This window comes from Rhipicephalus microplus, chromosome 8 (assembly GCF_043290135.1).
Source record: "Rhipicephalus microplus isolate Deutch F79 chromosome 8, USDA_Rmic, whole genome shotgun sequence".
Lineage (NCBI taxonomy): Eukaryota > Metazoa > Arthropoda > Arachnida > Ixodida > Ixodidae > Rhipicephalus > Rhipicephalus microplus.
In genome coordinates this window covers 106,094,742-106,116,680 of record NC_134707.1, presented here as the reverse complement: position 1 = coordinate 106,116,680, position 21,939 = coordinate 106,094,742, and the positions used below count along the sequence as shown (strand labels likewise).

The window sequence follows — 21,939 nt, the reverse complement described above, 5'->3', positions numbered from 1 at the left end:
GCTGTAAGCATTGCCCGAAAAAGTAGGGCATTCAATCACATTACACTGCCCTCCCCCTATGCCCACAAGCCTATATATTAGGCTAGAAGAAAAGCAAAGGGGAGCAACGAGGGACGAATCAAGTTTTTCAAGGTTAGATTTTATTGCAAACAGCATCCAAAAGACATCTGGCCTTGTGTCTTCAAACCATCCTGCCTCCTTTGCTGGAAGCTTGTGTCCTCGCAGTGGGCCTAGAGTAAAGCAATAAGACAAAAAATCATACACGGCTCCGACCATATATACGGAGTCCATACACATTTTTTTATTAGCACTAAATAAAAGCGGCGTTTACGATATGAAATAATCTGTGTGTCTGGTTAGGAAACAAAAGGACGACACAAATAACGATGCACCACATAGGGCATATTTGAGTTATGGGCTGACAACCGACTTGCTTAATGCACATATACTGCTCCCTTCAGGAGCGACAGATACACAGAAGGATGGGCGGACATGAACAGTAAATTTGTCGCATTCTATGTTATTAAAGAGAAGTCCTGTTTGCAATTATTGAGCGAGTTGCGGTGTGGTTGCGCGTGTAATTGAAGTGAAGAACGAATACCACATGGGAAGCTGCACAAAAAGTTAGTTGCATTGCAACTGTGCAAGACAAGCGCCTACAGCGAACGCATTCATCGGCTCGTCTGTTTACCTCTCCAAATGCCCTTCCTCAGCGACCGAGGTAAAATTGCAGGAATGTTAACATCTTCCAGCAAGGGAAGACGTGAACAGGAGCGTCTGTAGGTAGTTTACGGGCCTGGCGTTTTCAGCGACGAATGCAGCGACGGCTTCGGAAACCGACAAAGTGCTGATAGTAAATGCGTGCAAGAGAACACATTCGACTAGTCATATCATTCGATTGAGGAACTGCGCTTCGGCTTCAAGGATAAACAAGCATACTCAACCATCTTCCGCTCACCCAGCGTAGCCGAACGAAGCCTTATTCATTATTATACTGTGCACGTTGTCGTGCTCACTTTGCTCAAACTGCTTTTCGTTGCATGGCTAAGTCAGCCATTTCACGAAATGTGCGGTGATATACTCAACCCACTTGCAATACAACGGGTACTCACCTCACAAACACGGCGAGAAGTAGTCGCCTCCAAGCTATCTCACTTCACTTGTGTAGCCCAGCGTTTCCGTAGGCTAGAGCAAGTCGGAAAGCGGGAAGGTCTCCATATGGTTTTGCATTGCAGCACGCGGCACCCTGGCATTTACACGTCAAAATTCTTGTAGGTGCGCTTTGCGCGAAGATTATGTCGTAGCGGAAGCAACGTCTATGGGGTAATCAAACGCAGCTCATACCGCAGCTTGCACACCCGCGCCAACATGCAGCTGGTGCAGTGCGACGGAGCAGGAACGCCTGGCCGCAAGAACCAACATAGCGCCTGTTGCCACGGAAACCGGGACTGGCTACATTATGTTTTAGCGGTTGGCGGCAAGTGGGGGGTCAAAGGCTGACACCACCCTAAAACACGAAGATGCGCGCACGTGAAGGCTCCCTAGCCAGCAAATGACTGATATATGGCTTTCTACGAGTGATTTTTGAGTGTCTTCTGTCATTTTTCGAGAGGAGAGAAAGTAATTTTAACTGACTTTGATAATTTATTATAAATTCCAGGCCACGTGCTGCTCTAATATTTGGCTCGCGTGTTCTCGGAGCCTCTACTGCCGATGGTCAGCGTTTTCTGACCATGCTTCAATAATGTTGCAGAGCCCCTTTAAACCAATATTTGGTGAGCGAGTGGCGTAATTTTGTTCGCATTAGCACGAAATTTTATTTAAGATTGGTTTTCATCGCTCATGACTTCGGCTAAGGCGGGCACGCCAGCACCCCGCGACTGCGCTTCGAGTACGCGCCAGTTGAACGATGGTGGGCTGACCATGATGTTGGCCACTGACCAGCCAGTTATGTTTAATTGTACCACCTTTCAATTCGCATTGGTTTTGCTATAAAACTTACTCTTGAAACTTTCATCGGTTTTCGTGGCCTCTTCAGTCGATGTATTACACACGCAGCAGTACACGCCTAACATTTACAGCATTGCTTATCGCTTCGCACGCACACAGGTTCTTTGGTGGCACAATTTATGTGTTCTTCAGTTTTTACAAGAATAAAGGACTCGATATGCCAAATTACGAGAATTCAGGTTCATTGAATCGCCACAAATACTAATTTTTATTACACTGCACGCATTCAGCACCGACTGTGAACACAAGCAAAGCGTGTGTGGACGTCGTCATAGATTATTTATACGAGCACGTCATTCCATGCAGTGTAGAGGCTGCACTGAGTTACAATGGCGCGTTCAGAGGGTGCTAACAAAAGTTTTATTTTATTATACAGAATGTCTCAAACTCATTGCGCTTCGCACCTATATGATATTTTTCAAGAAAAAGAACGTCTTTCTTGACACAGAACGATTGCTTTGCCATTAAGTGAAAGTATATTTTCACTATTAGTGTTTGTTTCCTCCAAACCTCGTCACGTGTCAACCACAGAACCCATAATCTCCCGTGCAAATATCGCTGGTTCTGAACAGCTTTTCACCGCACGTTTAGCGACCAGTTTTTGGAGACCTTGGACTTCCTGCATTCGCCCACATTATTCACACTCGGTCAAAATAATATTGAAGCAATCAAACGTTAAGCCAAGTGCAAAATAAACAATAAATAAATGCCCGCGTTACTTTGACCTATACAAAAGTACAAGTATTTGACGAAAAAATTCTCTTTAGTTCTTTTTATTTGACCCCTCCTCACTTAGGCTTATTTGAATCCTACGGAGAGCATTAATTGCTGTGGCAATATGTTCTCGGCCACTTGTCTTTGCGACTTTCCTCACCCTTATGATTTGACCATGCCCAATCAGTAAACCGAAGCAATACACTTGTACTTACTAATAATGTAGCAGTATGCACAACATGCATTACGTAAAGTTGGAAGTTCCTCGCAGAGGCGCATATTTGACAGCAGCGGTGAACCAGGCTTCTTGACAGTAGTCCTACAACGGAGGGTATCACCAGGGCATGTTATCTCAATGGTCTAACATATCCGCATTGTGGGCTCTTTGAATCCGTCTCTGTACGTGTTACACTCATGAAACTTTTTGAAGGATAAATTTTGCTTCAAAATTCCTAATGTCGTATATCTTCGCCTGCTAAATTGATGGCCATGGGATGGAAACACCCGTCTAATCCTTAGTAGTACAACGAAATCTCGCGAAAGATAAATAACTAATCTGCAAACACGAGCTCATCCGAAGCTCAATGGGCTTTACATGCCCGCGGCATTTGAGCTTTCATGCCTAATGCTGTCATTTCATTGAGGTTCAGTCAGCGCGGTATAACATTTTAACAAAAGCGAATCGAGTACTCGACTTTATTATTTGTTTCATTTATTGAAAACTGTGTTGTAAATTCCTCAGGACTTCAATGAAGCTTAGTACCTATCTACCTACCCAACATGAACTTTCAGAGAAGGAGAAGGAACATAAAGCTTTATTGTAAAAATTCAGAGTACTCGGTGGTGTGGATGCCACACTTAGGTGTCAGTCGCTTGCCCTGAGATCCTGGCGGCGTTCTTGATATTTCGAAGTGCCCAGAGCTGTTCTTCGGGATATTTCCTGAGCAGAACGGTCCCCACTTTTGATAACTTGTAGCTGCATGGCCACGCCAGACCGCACTCGGACTGTGCCATAAATTTGAGTTTGGTCCCCCTTAAAATACGTAGTTTACACCTGTTTGAGCACTGACTTTGGTAACAGTGGCTCTAGTTTACTGTGTTCGGGCAAGGCAAACTTTAATGCGGAGCGTTTTCAAAGAAACACGAAATGTCCATGAACTATAATTCGGGTAAACAGTAATGTAAGTGAGTGGTGGGATCTTATCGAAATAAAAGTATATTGGCTTTTACCTTGCATGATTGTTAGCATCGCGCATTTTGGCCAGAATCATTATTTTATCTGTATATGTTATAACGAAACTGGTCACTAACTTGAACACTGATGTCGGTAAGTCATGTATGTATGTACATGCCATGCCCTCAGCTTTAGCTTGAGTGTGTAAGTGTAATTGTTCGCGCCAAGTCATACCTTTTAGTTCAAAATTTTAGTGGTATGGCTCAGTACTGTGCTATAGTTGAGTACTAAGTACTCAACTCATTAAACATTTTTCTAAACAGAAGTCAGCTTACAGGTTGGCGCTTTCGCGTGCCCACGACGTGGTCGACATCTTTCGTTGAGGCTTTATGCTCTCCCTTAGTAGAGTACCTCGTCTTCTACACCGTAAGCATTTTCTAAACAGAAAATTGCTAACAAGTCGCGTCCCAGCGTTTTCATGTGTCCTAAAAATTATCGGTAATGTATGTCTAACAAAAAAATATCCTCTTCAAACGTTATTGACATCTGCGACAATGGGTTTTTTTATAAAGCCAAGATCGGGAGGGTGCTGCTCTCCTACACTGGGGTACAAAGTACTTGAAATGATTCAACACTTTTTCTAAACACAGTCTTTGAGCCAGTTTCATGCCTGCTGTCGGGCAGTTCGCATTTTGGACATCAGAGCATCATCAAGTGTGAGGTAACGAGATGGCTTTATGCTCTCGCACAGTAGAGTACCAAATTCTCTAGTTTGTTAACCGTTTTTCTCCGCCGAGCATGCTGACACGTTGGACCACCGTATAAATTTCGAAGCAACGACACTCCTTGAAAGTGAGGCTAACTGGGGGAGATAGTTTCTACTCGAAATGTGGCAAAAACAGCGAACGGCCCAAAACATCAATCACTCTCACGGAACCCTCCCTTAGTGTATACACACATAGTGTGCTCCACGAAAAATTGAGAGAGAGAGAGAGAGAGAGAGAGAGAGGGCGGGAGTCATTAACCGCCCCATGAGTGCTTTGAAGACACCGCTGCTATGTAGTCCCAGTGCCCTCTAAGGAATGAAGCAGGTCGGCTCCGAAACGTCTATTTTCTTCACAAATTTTTGGTTGGATTTCAAGTCATTTCCCAATTTTCAGCTAACAGTGGTTAAAAAAATACAGAATTTTAGGATGCAAAGAGGAGGCATAGAACGGATAAGGTTTTGTATTGTCATGTTACTAACGAAACTTGCAAAAAAACTGATGACCCATGTGATCTCAGCATAAGAAGTTGTGTAAACAGCTAAGCTTCGTTGTTCCACGGAGAATATCATGAAAAATTGGCAGATCCCACGTACAAATCCCACGTACATTTACCATCGTCGCTATTCACGTCACGTGATATCGAATTTGGTATATGTGGAGCTAGCGAAATGGCTACGAGCGCATCATAAGCATGGTATGTTGTCATGTTCTTACGTGGAACGTGTGTAATGATTATTGTGCTGGCACCAGTCATATACCTTCGTCATCCGTGGACGTCACGTAAGTCCAAATTTGGTATATGTGGAGCTAGCGAAAAGGTCGCGACGCATCATAAAGGGCCCAATGCAGTCTGATGTAAGGTTCATGAGCGCGCACGCTGGGCGCAGCAACGCTGCGCTAGTAAAACGGACGCCAGGTGCGACCGGCGCGACCAGCGTCCGTCCGCGCGGCTCGGCGGCAACCGGCGCGAAACGCAACATGCTTCATTTCGCATCCATGCCGTTACCCAGCTTTGCCCAGACAGCACTGCGTCTGCCTCTCATGTAACGGAGGGACGCCGGGCGTGCTCAAACGTGCATGCGTCAAAGCAACGCAGCGCGGCGCGCGCCTGCAAGTCTAAATGACAGGCAGATAGGCGAGTGTCGTGGCATCGCCGGTGTGACGCGACGAAAGGAACGCCGGCGCGCACGCGCGTCGAATCACGTCGAATTGCTTTGGCGCGCTTGAGCATGGCATGTATTCATGCTGTTCAATGGCACGCATCTCATGATTATCATGTTTGCCCCAGTCACATACCTTTGTCATCAATTCACGTGATGTATAACCAAATTTGGCATTTGTGAAGCTATCGAAACGGCTGGGAGCGCATCATAAGTGTGGCATGCAGTCATGTTGTAGTTACATGACACGCATGTCATGATTATCATGTTTACACAAGGAATGTGCTCCACGGCAATATGCGAGAAAGAGAAAGATCATTACCCGCCCCGCGAGTGCTGCAGTCCCCCCTGAGGAAAGAACCAGGTCGGTTCCGAAACGTGAGGTTTCTTCACATACAATTTATTGGAGTTTACATTATTTCTCAATTTTTATTCTCAACCAGACAGACATCTGTCAGATGTTTACATTCTTAGTTTAAAGTTTTTCAAAGAAAGTGAAAAAAGCAGGAAACTTGTCACGAATATGTGTAATGGACATGAAAATTTTTAACGTGGGAGGTCCTTATTTTTTTTACCCTAGTAAAGGTTCACATATATGTTTTTATATAATATATATATTAAAAGTTCAGCAAGAAAACTCCTCGTAATTTGGAAAAAATTGGGCAAAATTTCTTGCAGATCCAAGCACCAGAGTGCCCGAAAATGCAAAGGCACAATAAAAATATTTGCAAAAGTTGTGTTTTATTAAAAACAACCCATAAAGTTCGAATTGAATGTTCATTTATGAAATATGCCATTAAAAGCGATGACATTTGCACACACACAAAAAACAATCTTTATTATAGTGGCCAGTGCAACTAATATGCGCCAAGATCATAAGCTTGTCTTTCACGGGTCCTTCCAGTTGACTTCTCACAGATAGCACCATCCAACACTTGCCAAACGTCTTTCGCTCTATCTAGCAGAGCCTTGTCCCGTCTGCATGCTAGGCAGAAGTTCGAAATCTAAACAAAGCTCAGTGTTGAGGTATCCAGCAGCGCCGATGCCATTGTGCCTCTTGTGGCCGCGTTTGAGCCATGCACCGTCGTACATAACGGCTCACAAACTTCGCTCACTGTGAGTTCACTCGACCTCGCAAACATTGAAGATGGCATTCTTTGCACACGATGGACTTTCCGGCTGGTGGCCGTGGAGGACTTAAGATATATTGGCTTTTGCAATCGAAGATTTGCCCCAAATCGAAGCCACTGTCTGTTGCCCATCCTTAATCGTGCGTGCCCCCACAACTTTCACGTGGACAGCATGCCTAATGGGCGAGCTATGGCTTTCTTCATCCATATTAGAGATTAACACATGAAAGAACTCCCAAGCATTTCCCCGAGGGTGAACATGGTTAAGTGCGAATGCACGGGGTGATGCTATGAGGGGTATTTATTAATTCGCACTATTATATTTATTAATCACACTATGGTGCCTTTATGGTGTAATGGTTCCTGGGAATAGCAATTTGATCACACGGGGGAGTTTACGTTAACTCACTGGCGAATGCCAACGGATTTTAACATTACTCCCCCTCATAGCACGCGAGCCCCGGACGAGCAAAGTCCAGGGCTCGCACCCTCTCCCGCGCGGCACGTTCACTGGCTCGAACGGCTTCGGGAACGTCCACTCGCCATTGACGATTGCGAGCGGCGTCTTGACGCCGGCCTTCATCGCCCTTCTCCGCCTGACGATTGCGTTGTCGTTCCGCTTCTTGGGCCGCGTTCGCGGCTCGATGCTTACGCCTCATCCCGGCCTCGCGAGCGCGCAGTTCACCATCCGCTGCACGCTTCACCCGCTTGTCCTCGGCCTCGCGAGCGCGAAGTTCGGCATCCTCTGCACGCTTCGCCCGCTTGTCTTCGGCCTCGCGAGCGCGCAGTTCGGCATCCGCTGCACGCTTCGCCCGCTTGCACTCGGCCTCGCGAGCAGGCAGTTCGGCATCCGCTGCACGCTTCGCCCGCTTAAGTTCGGTCTCACGAGCCCTTCGCAGCGCCGCCTTGTCTTCCAACGTCGGCGAAACCACCGCGGTACCGTCACCTCCAACGATGGGTGCAGTGCTGGCATTCGGTTGTACTGCATTCGTTTTTGATGGTAGCGTTGCCTCCGGGACATCCATCGCACGACCCATTCTCGACGGGAGACTGAGAGAGAAGGCGGGCACGTGAGAGAGAGGGGTGCGCGCGCAGCTGCAGCGAGCGAGGAGAGCGGAGGAGCGAGCGAAGGGGGATATCAGCGTCGGGTCCGTGGCTTATTCGGTAAAGCGTCGCGCTGCGGCCCGCCTAGTCCTCTTTCTTTTAAAGATAGAGAGAAGACTGCGGACGCCGCTGACGGCGGTGGATGGTTTGGGGTTGCTTATAAAGTGTATTCACACTTAAAAAAGAAACGTTGTTCAGCGGTGCTGCTGGAACAGACAAGTACACTGGAACTAGGCTTGGCAGAACGCGCCGGCGCGCAGAAGTCAATAGCAGTTTTCGATCCGTACTACGTTATATAAAAGACTGTCGGGGTGCTCGAGCACACGGTAAAGTCGTGATTCTTTTACATGTGAAGCATGTTGTACTAGGGGCTAGTCATGCGCCGTCGCCATCCGCAGCCCCCCTCCTTCTCCGCCAGCCATCTGTTCATCCCTTCCACCTCTCAACACAGCGTGCGCTGCGCTCGCTTCTCCCCTCCGCGCACCACGCAACCTTTAGTTTTACATGCGCCAGCTGTATGCTAACGCGCGCATGCGCAGGCCGGCGCCGGCGCTCGCTGTAAATAACCGAGTGTCGGGGCGTGCCGCCCTTCGTCGGTTGGTTTGTGCGGTCACTCCACGTCCGATGTCGCTGGTGAAAATGTATGCTAACGAATCCGCAACCACACTTACTGACGTCCCTTCTAATAGCGTCAGCCAAGGTGTTGGCGGAACCGCAAGCAATTCTCAGATTTGGGTGCACGTTAAAGAACCCCAGGTGGTCGAAATTTCCGGAACCCTCCACTACGGCGTCTCTCATAATATATGGTGGTTCTGGGACGTTAAACCCCACATATCAATCAATCAATCAAAGACGATTGGGTGGTCGACAACATGGAGTCGCGGCACTCGCTGAAACGAGCAACGCACGACGGCAAACATCATCCGACCACGATTCGCGGGACGTGCATCGACCTCGTCTTTGCAACTTTTGACCTTCGACCGCTGCAATCGGACCCACTCACCCTTCACTTTACGGAACATAAAGCCATCTTGCTCAAAACACCCAAAGCGTCTCATCAAAAAACATCGTCTTTCGCAGCATACGTGCGTGCTTGTTCACTCGTGTTCACTCATAACGCGCACGCAAGTCGCAAATTACAAACCACATTTATCGCAGTTCGACATATATGCTTCACATGCTAACCAGTATTCCCACTCCGGAAACTGCGGTCATTTTTTTTTATCATTTCTTGTGCTTAAGCGTCCCGAAAACTGTCGTTATTGGACACCTTATGCGATCTACAATGGTGAGTGGCACCTCATTATCATTGGCAAGGAGCTCGAAGGCTGTACACTTTCAGCCTTTTAACAGCCACCTTGTATTTTCAACACGCTCGTTAGAAGCATTTGCCGTTGAGTCTCGGCACACATTTTTGAGAACAGTAAAGGTACTAATCTAAACAAAAGAAGTGAAAACACAAAAATTTGCTAACTCTTTAAAGAAACTCAGGTTTCTCGACCTGCAACTTCCCTGAAATCTGGCTAATTTAGCAGGAGAAAACGCGATCAAATCACGAAACAGTGCATCTGCCACTCACTTCGAAAATTTCCCCAATGACTACAATGTTTCCCTTGCATCGGGAGAGCAAGAAAAGCGAGCATCGATAAAGAGACATGCGGCAGGGAAGCGCTAAACCGTAATTGATAAGGGCGATTCGTCGATTGATTTGTGGGGTTTAACGTCCCAAAACTACCATATGTAATGAGAGACGCCGTAGTAGAAGGCTCCGGTAATTTCGACCACCTGAGGTTCTTTAACGTGCGCCCAAATCTGAACACTTGGGCCTACAGCATTTTTGCCTTCATCGGAAATGCAGCCGCCGCCGCCGGGATTCGATCCCGTGACCTGCGGGTCAGCAGCCGAGTACCTTAGCCACTAGACCACCACGGCGGGGCTTGATAAAGGCGATGGGAAGTATCATCGAGGGCATCTTCGAAATGAATAGAGGATGCGCTGTTTGGTACGCTGGCTTCGGTTTCGCCTGAAAAACTTGCGAGATTTCATCGCCCCGTGGTAGTGAGTGAGTGAGGATTTATTAGAAGGCAGAGAGGTCGGCCTGAGCTAGTTCGCTCTAGCCTGCTACTCTACACAGGGGACAAGGGAAAGGGGAAGGAAAGAGGGATGAAGGGTGATGATGGGGACAAGAAGAGGTGGTGCGTATGTACAGTAGCCACTTAGCATAGTACCGTGGTGGTTACCACTGGCCGCATTTCAGAGAGAGAGAGACAGAGATAAATAGAGAGGAAAGGCAGGGAGGTTAACCAAGCTTGGCTCGGTTGGCTACCCTACACTTGGGGTTGGGGAAAAGGGGAATAATAGAACGAAAAGAGACAGAAAAGAAGAGGAGTAAGAAAGAGAAGCCTCTTCTTTTCTGTCTCTTTTCGTTCAGAAATTTTGAAGTGGTTAAGGACTAATCGCGGATGAACTCTAATTCGACTATTTGATTTGACCACTGTTTTCCACTGAATAAAATGTTAACGGTAATTAACTTCTATAGTTACTGCCGTAATTGATGTCTGTGTCTTCTGAAGATGCGGTTTGCTTCAGTTTGCCTTGAGAAAGTTCAAAGATTAGCTGTTCGGTTTATTTACAATCACTTCCACCAGTCTGACTCGCTGACAGAACTAAGATTTAATAAAAAAATTCCAACTTTAGAACCCTGAAGGAAACTAGCTAGACTTAAATTTATTTTCAGCTATAAAAAAACACTATTATAGACCTTTCGCACGTCCTCATTCCGTTACCTTCCCCTCCTACTAGAGGACACCATTTTTACAAGTTCACACCAACCTTTGCGAGCACTGGCAACTTCAAATACTCTTTTTTCCCTCGCGCAATAACAGACTGGAACGAACTGCCAAACCATATTTTTGAGTCTGCAAATGTACTAAAATCTCTGGAAAATTACTTTTAAATGTGAGTTATGTAACCCGCGAATATATTGTACACCTGTCTCATTTATTTTTTCTGTTGTTGCAGTTGTTTTCTTTGTTTTTTAGTCTTTCTCTACAACTGCACATCTAATAATTGGTCATATCGTTATTATTGGGCAGCCTCCCACTTCTGCTTGAACCATTTTTATGGCATGCATTACTTTATAAATAAATAAATAAACACATAAATAAATAAAAGCGCCACAGGTAACACATAGACGCCTTCTTTCTGTAATTTTCGAAAAACAATGGACATATTTTTTGAACACCCTGGGTTCATCTTTGTGCCATTTGTGCCAAGTGGTCAAAATTTTCCCAGAGCTGGACTCACTGTATACTCACGCTAACGAAATTTTTTTTCAACCGGACTCGCAGGCACTCGAACATAGAGGACTCAACCAGGCTCGCTCAGGCTAAGATTCGCAGTTGGAATCACTCAGACTTAGACTTACGGGACACCTGGCGAAAACAGCGGAGATAAAGTGGTGAACAGGCTGAAGGTGACAGGGATAGTACTATTGGCATCTCTCGGCACCAAAACTAGCACCAGTTTGCCATCAATAAAGCTATATACAGATGAAAAAGATTTTCCGACGAACGTCTCTCAGATGAGGTTCAGTGTGCTTTCCACAACCTTTTTGTGAATCTTTATTTATATTCACTATGCATCAATGATAAAACAAATTTAAGTTTGTGTTCGTTTGGTTCATTCGGTTAAACTGTGTCCTGTGTACTTCATAGTCCGCCCTAGGTGCAACATTCAATGCAACATCAGCCAACTAGCCCTGTCAACGCATTAAAGACCAGGGGTGAGTCGTGTTAAAATAACACAATTCCTGTAGTGAGTATCCATTGATGATCACGAAAGGCTTTGGGTACGGGGTGAAGGAGCAATGATTTCTTGGACAACTTCACCCTTAAAGATTGATCACGAGGAGAACGGGCCTCTACGTTTAAAAACACGCATCGAAAGTATCCCAAGAAAAAGCAGTGAAATAAAAGCGTACGTAGTGACACAATTTGAAATCAAAGCTGCCAACAAGACACAAATACCGACCAGCCTTGCTCTGCCACAGGCTTGCGTGACATTGGTAAGCTGTGCAAATTTTGTTTGCTAATTAGATAGGAAAAATTTTATTTTTGGTGGATTTACCCTAACATAAGCTTTAACGCAACTTCACTGCTTTGTGACCACTTGCGCTCAAAAAGCATGTTGCTTGCAAGTTATTCTCGGATCAGGGTTTATTAGCCATATTAGGGCAAAAGCCGTAGATCCATCCATCTTGCGCGTAAATGGTGCGTCAGTGTAGGTGTATTCAGCGTCAAAGCGAGGCATACAGAAAATCATCGTCACGTGATAACTTGCCAAGATGACGTCAACATGAGGTTATAATTACCAGAGCATTGAGGTCATTATGACGTCACTATTATGGTTATGCGTACTCAGTACTGTACTATGGGAGAGATGAAAAACGTCCCTTGGGCCTTAGTCAACGTTCTGCATCAAAGGGCCTCTGTGTAAAGAAAAAGTGGTTAACGATTTATAGTACTCGGTACTCTACTATGGCAGAGTTGAAAACCGTCTCTTGGGCACACGAAAATTTGTGTGTGTGTGTGTGTTTAGAAAAAGTGGGTAACGATTTGAGCACTAGGTACTCTACTATGGGAGGGCATACAGCCATCCCGTAGGCCTCACACTTTATGAGGCCCTGTTAATAAAATATTACGCCGTGAACGAGTTCACACGTCCAAGAAACATGGTCGATGCACAGTAGTTGACGCTTAATGCTTTCATTCTGAGAGCCGTGCCCGTTTGAAAAGAAATGAGACACGTCTTCGTATTGGTCAACTTATACTAGTAATCTAAAAGCTGCAAGAAGGCTACGCTTGCCCATTTCCAATTGAAGCGTTCTGAACGTCATTTCACCAAGTGCATAAAATTCTTCATGCAATACTGTTGTTTTCTATGTAATTGCAGTATTTTTAGGCTAATATTGTTACGTAAAAATGACACTAGGCGTGTCTATTAAAAATCTATATTCAAACTGAAGCGTTTGGCGTCGACTAAGATGGAAGACATCACGCACAACCGACAGACCACTTCCTTGTTGCCGTCTTCTGACCACTGATATGTCAGCTACGTAGCATTACCCCCCCCCCCGGCGGTAAAAGCGCCGTTTCGGTGCACATTAACTACGGTCTTCAGTAGACAGGTGGTAAGGTTTTAGCCTGCTGACGTGCACAACATCACTGGGTGTGGTTGCAGGCAGGCTTGTGGTCTCAGATGCAGGAATGATCTCATAGGTGACGTCGGTTACCTGGCGGATGATACAGTAAGGACCCATGTAGCGAGACAACAACTTCTCTGATGAGCCAACTCGACGAACTGGGCACCACTGGAGAACAAGAGAACCGGATGAGAAGTGAACGTCAGCATGCCGGCGGCCGTAGATGGCTTTCTGGGTGGTTTGCGAAGCCGAAAGTCTAGAGCGGGCGATCTGCCGTGCGTGGTCGGCACGAGCAATAGCGTCACGTGCATATTCGGTTGACGGCGTTGTTGTGGTTGGAAGTAGGGTGTCGAGTGGTAGCGTCGGACCACAGCCATAAAGCAAATAAAAGGGTGAATAACCAGCAGTGTCGTGGCGCGAAGAATTGTACGCGAAGGTCACTTGAGGTAGCGCCAGCTCTCAGTCATGGTGGTCGGAGGACACATACATCGCTAGCATGACCGTGAGGGTCTGATTTAGCCGTTCGGTAAGGCCATTTGTTTGGAGATGGTAGGAAGTGGTCAGCTTATGGTGCGTCGAAGAAGAGCGCAGAAGATCGTCGATTACATGGGACAAAAATGCGCGGCCGCGATCTGTGAGTAACTGGCGAGGAGCGCCATGGTGTAGAGTGACGTCGTGGAGCAAAACGTCCGCAACGTCAGTAGCGGTGCTGGTGGGGAGCGCTCAAGTGATGGCATACCTAGTCGCGTAGTCGATAGCAACGGCGACCCACTTGTTGCCCGATTTCGACTCGGGAAAAGGACCGAGAAGATCTATACCAACACGGAAGAAAGGTTCGATTGATTGATTTGTGGGGTTCAACGTCCCAAAGCCAACATATGATTATGAGAGACGCCGTAGTGGAAGGCTCCGGAAATTTGGACCACCGGGGGTTCTTTAACGTGCACCCAAATCTGAGTACACGGGCCTACGACATTTCCGCCTCCATCGGGAATGCAGCCGCCGCAGCCGGGATTTGAACTCGCGACCTGCGGGTCAGCAGCCGAGTACCTGAGCCACTAGACCACCACGGCAGGGCGGAAGAATGGTTCGGTTGGGATGGAGATCGGTTGAAGAAGTCCAGCCGGGGGCGCATTAGGTCGCTTCCTACGTTGGCATTTATCGCAGGAGGACAAGCAACGGCGAACGGACCGGGCAAGACCGCACCAAAAGAAGCGGCGACGCACGCGGTTGTACGTCCGAGATGCATCCAGATGACCAGCAGTTGGCTCATCGTGAAGCTCGTGCAGCACGGTTGAACGCAAATTTTTCGGCACGACAAGAAGGAGCTCAGGGCCATCTGGCTGGAGGCTACGACGGTACAGCGTGCCATTCAGGAGGACGTACATGCGAAGTGACGTGTCGTTCGGAGCAAATTCGAGACGGTCAATAAGTTGTCGCAGAGAAGTATCACGTCGTTGTTCATCACCAATCTGAAGAAAATGGGACAATGACATGACGCTGAGGCTAGGATCGATGTCTGGTTCGTCGGGCTGATCGTCGGGGTTCATCGGGAGGGTAGCGGGATAAGCAATCGGTGTCCAGATGGAGACGTCCAGACTTATAAGCAACCGAGTAGGAATACTCCTGTAGGCGTAATGCCCAACGACCAAGTCGTCCAGGGGGGTCCTTCAGAGAAGAAAGCCAACACAGCGCGTGATGATCTGTGATGACACGGAAAGGGCGGCCATACAAGTAAGGACGGAATTTCGAAACCGGCCAAACAAGAGCAAGACATTCCCGTTCTGTTATAGAATAATTGCGTTCAGACTTAGAAAGCAGACGGCTTGCGTACGCGATTACACGGTCGTTGCCCCGCTGAATTTGCGCCAAAACTGCACCGATTCCGTCACTACTCTCATCTGTTCGCATTTCTGCAGGAGCATCGGGGTCGAAATGTACAAGAATAGGAGGTGTCGTTAGAGCGGTGATTAGCTGAGAGAAGGCGTCAGCTTGAGGAGGGCCCCCAAAAAATGGGACGTCTTGTTTAAGAAGGTCGGTGAGTGGGCGTGCGAGTGCCGCAAAGTTTTTCACGAACCGGCAAAAGTAAGAGCAGAGGCCCACAAAACTGCGAACATCATGGACAGGGCGTGGGACTGGGAAGCTTGTTACAGCGCGTACTTTCGACGGGTCTGGCCGTACGCCGGCAGCGTCAACAAGGTGACCCAATATGGTAATCTGACGAAGACCGAAGTGGCACTTGGAGGAATTGAGCTGCAGGCCGGCCCATCGAAATATGGATAGAATGGTCGAAAGGCGTTCAAGGTGGGTTGCAAAGGTAGGTGAGAAAATGATCACGTCGTCCAGGTAACACAAACATGTCGACCATTTAAATCCTTGTAGGAGCGTGTCCATCATTCTCTCGAAGGTCGCTGGAGCGTTGCAGAGCCCGAATGGCATGACCTTGAATTGGTAAAGACCGTCAGGGGTAACGAAGGCGGTCTTTTCTCGATCCATTTCATCTACAGCAATTTGCCAGTAGCCCGATCGGAGGTCGAGAGATGAAAAGAAGGTGGCGCCATGGAGGCAATCAAGGGCATCGTCAATGCGTGGTAGAGGATACACGTCTTTTTTGGCAATTTTGTTGAGGTGGCGATAATCAACGCAGAAACGCCATGAGCCATTTTTCTTTTTTACTAATACCACAGGAGATGCCCAAGGGCTCGTTGATGGTTCGGTTACGTTTTTCGTAAGCATTTTGGCCACTTCTTTCTGAATCACTTCTTGCTCGGACGTTGACAGGTGGTACGGCCGACGGTGAATGGGCGCTGAGTCACCAGTGTTGATTCGGTGAGCGACAATTTTAGTCTGGCCCAAGGGACGATCGTTGGTGTCAAAAATGTCACTTTATGAGGCCAAAACTTGGCTAAGAGCGTCGGCCTGGTGAGGTGACAGCTCCGATTCAATCATGTTTCGAAAAGTACCATCGTCTGAGCTGGGTGACCGTGAGAGTGCGCTTCGATCAAAAGCAGATACAGCGACAACACTGACATCGTCCTCTGTTATGGCAGTTAGCTGGGCTAGAGACATCTGGCAGGACAACACTTGAGGGGTGAAACCAAAGTTAAGGAGCGGAAGTAACACACAGTTATACGCTATGGTCGCGATGGTATAGGGCACAGTAACATTGCGCGTCAGCCGAACGTCAGTAATTGGCGTAACGATATAATCACCGTCAGGAACGGGAGGGGTCGATGACAAAGACACGTACGTGACGGATCGAGGTGGCAGGCGAACGAAAGTGGTTGGGCTCAAGCGGCTGGTGAGCTTTGCAGAGTAGCCGGCAAAGATTGGTAGATCAAGGCTTAGGGTACCAGACGAACAATCGATTAAGGCTGAGTGTGCCGAAAGGAAATCAAGGCCAAGTATGAGGTCATGAGGGCAGCAGGCTAGCACGGCAAAAGGGACCACGGCGTGACGACCGGCAATGCTGACACGAGCAGTGCACATTGTGATTACTGGTACAGTACCGCCATCGGCAACACGTATTGCCCGCGTCGTAGATGGCGTCATAATCTTTTGTATGCGGCAGCGAAGATAAGCGCTCATAACAGACAGGTGCGCACCTGTGTCAATAAGGGCGGTCACAGGAACATGGTCAACTTGTACTTCAAGCAGGCTATGGTGCGTGGGAAGCGTCAGTAGAAGATTTTCGGCCGTCATTGGTATTGCAGCTTAACATCTATAAGCTGAAATATCTAGTTTTCCTGCTGCGGTCGTCCAGAGAAGCTCGGCGAGGAAAAGCGCCGAGATGGCGGAGAGCGGGATTGGCGACGTAGCGGCGACGGGGAGCTATAGCTGTGGCGACCGGACGAAGGGACGTCAGGGTAGCGGCGACCGGGCAAAGGGGCTTCAGTGGAAGGCTCATAAGATGACGACGAATAGAAATTGAAGGGTGCGGCGACTGAACATCGAGGGGTCGTCGTATGCATGAGCGCCGAGGTAGAGAAAGTCTGACGTGGTTGGTTTGACCAACGGCGGCGGCAATAGCGAGAAACGTGCCAAGGCTGGTGGCATAAAAAACAAATAGGCCGGTCGTTGGGTGTTCGCCATTCCGAAAGGTTACGGAAGGGCATTGTTGGAGGTGAACGGCGAGCGTATCCTCGGGAGTAAGACGGATCTTCAGGGCGAGTCAAGGGACATGCTGATGGAAGGCCAAGGTCCACACACTCCTGCCTCACCACAGCTTGTATCAACGCCACTGACGGCTGTTGTTGGTCAGAGGTTAGCGTTGCGATACCGGGTGGCTGAAGAGGAACCGGACAGGCGGCTTCGATTTCCCGATGAACAATGCGTGGGACGTTGTCATACGTGGGGGACTGGCGGGCGCCTTCACACGATCAGGTTGCGGCCGTGTTGGGCAGCCGGAAGAATCGCTGAGTAATACGGCGGCTCTTCGCTTCTTCGAACCGCCAGCACTCTTTAATGATGGCGTTGACGGTGGCAACGTTGTTGTAAAACAGAAGGCTGAATGCGTCGTCTGCTATGCCTTTCAACACATGGGCCACTTTCACAGACTTACTCATGTGCTCGTCAATCTGGCGCCATAGGGCGATGACGTCGTGAATGTACGCGACGTACGACTCCGTCGACGTCTGTGCACGAGCCGCCAGTTGAATCCGCAATGCGATCTGCCGCCCAACGGTGTCGCCAAAAAGGTCGCGGATCTTCTTCTTAAAGGAGTCCCAGCTCGTAATCTCCGCTTCGTGCGTCTTGAACCACACTTGCGGTGGGCTATCGAGGTAAAAAAGCACATTGGCAAGCATAAGAGTCGGGTTCCACCTATAGCTTGCGCTGACCCGTTCGTACCGGTTGATCCATTTGTCTATGTCAACGCCATCCTGACCAGAAAATACACCGTGATCACGAGCAGGAGGTATAACGACGTATGTAGAAGTCACGGAAGGGGCAGGTAGGTGGTGAAGACGATGGTTGTTCAACCTGTGACATGGTTGGACCTATGTTGATGCGGCCGTTGCGGAGCTTCTTGATGAAGACGGGGAAGTACCCCGCACCTCCACCACAAACATGTTAAGTAAAAATGACACGAGGCGTGCCTATTTAAAATCTATATTCAAACTGATGCGTATAGCGTCAATTATGAGGGAAGACAGCACGCACAACCGACAGACCACTTCCTTGTTGTCGTCTTCTGACCGCTGATATGTCAGCTACGTAGCAATATTTTTACGAAAATGCATGGATTTGTAGCGAGAGAAACGAGAGGCGTGACAACGGCTAACGGGGCCTCGCTGTTTTCTCGCCACAAAGCAGAGTGGCGGTGGTTGCAGCGTCTGAACGAGTTTTTTTCAACCTCCTTTGTCCATACCGGCAGGCACGTGTGCTTGTTCTGACTGGCTCATGCCTCGAGCTCCACATTAGGTGGGTGAGAGGCGAGGTGCGGTTGGTAAGAAATGTGGGTGATGATGAATGACGCTGAAGATAGCGCTACACTTCGTTGCAGTCACATACAAAGTGTTTCATATTGGTTCTGATATTTTCTTGTTATGAACTGTTCATTTAGACGCCTTATAAAGCTTCCTAACTTGAAACTAGAAAGTATATATCGCCGCTTCCTCAGCTGAAATCTAAGAGAGGTGGAACCGCTGTCACGCTGCCGTTACAAAAGTTGACAGTGCACACGGCAACGTTTTAAATAATTTGCCCACGTAGCACAAAATTGACTTCTTCAGTGGGAGAGGGACGGGAGTAGAGGTTTCGTGAGCCCGAATGGAAGTTGGCGTTTTTGTATGTGAGTGTGTTTGTATTCAAGCTACTGACTAAATTACATACACCAGATTTCTTTTGTTAGAATATATATATATATATATATATATATATATATATATATATATATATATATATATATATATATATATATATATATATATATATTTATATATATATATATATATATGCCGCCAACAAAAAAAGAAAAAAAAACGACCCGTTGGTCATGCGGGGACGATGCTCGACTACTGATCGGAGCTCACGGGCTTGGACCTAGCTCCATTTCGGAGGACCCGGAATCTAGAGGCCGAGTGCTTATATTATGAGCACGTTAAAAACACGCAGAGTTAGAGTAACGTTTTCTATCCATGGCCCACGTCAGCAGACGAGGCGTTTAAACTTTCAGCAACCTCCACATTGGCGTCCCTCATACAGGCATGGCAATTTTCGGACTTAAAACCCGTGAAAATAATCTTATCACATATTAAAACAGGCACTGCCCCACCGTGGTGGTCTATTGGCTAGGGTACTCGGCTGCTGACCCGCAGGTCACGGGATCGAAGGCCTGGCTGCGGCAGCTGTAATTCCGATGAAGGCGGAAATGTTGTAGGCCCGTGTGCTCAACTTTGGGTACACGTTAAGAAACACTAGGTAGTCGAAATTTCCGGAACCGTCCACAACGACGTCTCTCATATACATATCATGGTTTTCGGACGTTAAACCCCACATATCAAATCGAGGCATCTGTGGCCATTGAACAGAGTGACCGTTTTTTATTGTTTAATGTTCAAGAAAAAAAACAACCTTGTTAACAGTGGACTGTTCCTTATATGTGTCTGTTTTATTACGTCTTCAAAAATTTGTTAGTTTATAACAAGCTTCATTAAAGATAAAATCAAAAAGCCATCGCTTTGTACTGAACAAAAATAGGCTTAATGGCCACAATGACAATTAGGCGGGAAAACGTTGTCGTGAACTAGCAACTCTTCACCACATTTTGGTAAAAAAACTTCTTCGTCCTTCGTGAAAATCGACAAAATAGCCTAAAACACGTGAAGAATGAAAATTTTTAAAAATTAAACAGAACAAAAGATTAAAAAAACATGCGTTGGCCGGGAATCGAACCCGGGTCAACTGCTTGGAAGGCAGCTATGCTAACCACTATACCACCGACGCCCGACTCTCGCAGGCGTTGCCAATAAAATTTTTGACCGAGCCAGTCCATTCGCCTAGACGAGAGCAGCTGCCGAACGAGGAGTGACCAGGTCGTTGACCGTGCGGAACCGGCTCCGCTTAACCTACACACGTACAAGTGGCGGGCTTTTCAATCTGATTAAGCGCTTCCCGTGCGATAGTTCAATACACTTGCATTATGGCTTTATTTGGACAGAATGTGGATGGTGTTCAGTTATAGCTTCTGAATTTAAAAGGATTTATCATTTCGATTCAATTGCTTGACATTAGCTCAATAATGAGTAGCGTCAAAGTCTGAACACTTTGTTTTTAATTATGAGACTCTCTTAATTTTTTTTATTGATATGTGGGGTTCAACGTCCCAAAACCACCATATGATTATGAGAGACGCCGTAGTGGAGGGCTCCGGAAATTTCGACCACCTTTTTTTTATTTTTATGATATATATATATATAATGACGTAGGAAGGCAGTGACTTGTAGTAGAAGCCAAGGAGGAAGAAGGCAGAAAGGAATAAACATGGGTATGAGCCAGGCCACGTCGCCCATTCATCATAGCGTCACACTAGCCGGCCGGATGAAGACCTGGCGGCCACTTCATCAACCGGCCACCATCTTCGAACGTCTCAGCAAGACGCAGTGACCGAACGTGGACCACAGAAGTACATCCCAACTCTACACCAAGACCAGCATCATGACAGCACCATCAGACGACCTTGACATCCCTAAGTACACCGGATCAGCGGATGACGGACCTGTACAGGACTGGTTCAACCTTTTCGAGCTCCACGCTGCCGCTGCATCCTGGTCGGAACGGGAGATGATCATCAACTTCACTGACTACATCTCAGGTGAGGCATTCAAATTTTACCTCACCCATATCTTCGAGAACGATGAGTCTTGGAAAAAGATCAAAGAAGAAATGATTATTCGTTTCAAAGAATACGATGAAGACCTGTTCATACCTCATCAGCGGAAGGCTTTTCAACTGACCCATCACAGTTACGCGAAGTCTTCCCGCAGTAAGCCTATTTTCCAAACGAGACCTCAGGGAAAATATACCACCATTGTACCATCATATGACTCTTCTGAAAAAACGTCACGCATTCGAACACCGACTGGTAACTTGCACGTCGCAACAGACAAGGTAAAGCGTCCGTATACCGAAAGGAATCTAAACAATTTCGCCAAAAAACTGAACCTAAAGCCGCCTTTCCCAAGAGCAACGAAATCGGCATTTTCAATGTGTTCACTGCACCACAACACTTCAGATTTTACTGAACCGCCCGAATGCCTTGTCTTCGTGTCACACACAGGGCCCAAACGGTTTCGAGCGTGTGACGGAATTTACGTGTGACGAGCTGGTGAATCCTCGCAATACCAGCCCCCACCCAGACGTTCCCGACCAGGGTCGTTCGACAGAAATTCTCAGCCTAAGCACGCTGCAAAAAGAAAAACATACGCCATCAGAACCACCTGAAGCCATGTCTGTTGTGCTCTCATCGTCAAGTGATAACACACATGTGAGTCAAAGCACTGCTGGAATGTCGAATTCACGCTGGCGCATTGTCAACTGACAGAAACATTTACATTCAAGGATGACTCACAAGCATCTTGGGAGCTTTCTCATCAGTCTGTCACGCTGCTTTCATCGCAAGACAAGCCTAGCAGTACAGTGTCGACTACCGACAATCTACTGATCACATCACCATCTA

General features: G+C 47.3%; 1 non-coding gene across 1 annotated transcript; it reads right to left on the bottom strand.

Annotated features, from left to right (window-relative positions):
• Positions 1–20,135: 20,135 nt before the first annotated feature.
• Positions 20,136–20,207, bottom strand: TRNAG-UCC (transfer RNA glycine (anticodon UCC)). The gene has a single exon. It is a non-coding gene; the product is annotated as a tRNA-Gly (tRNA).
• Positions 20,208–21,939: the final 1,732 nt, after the last annotated feature.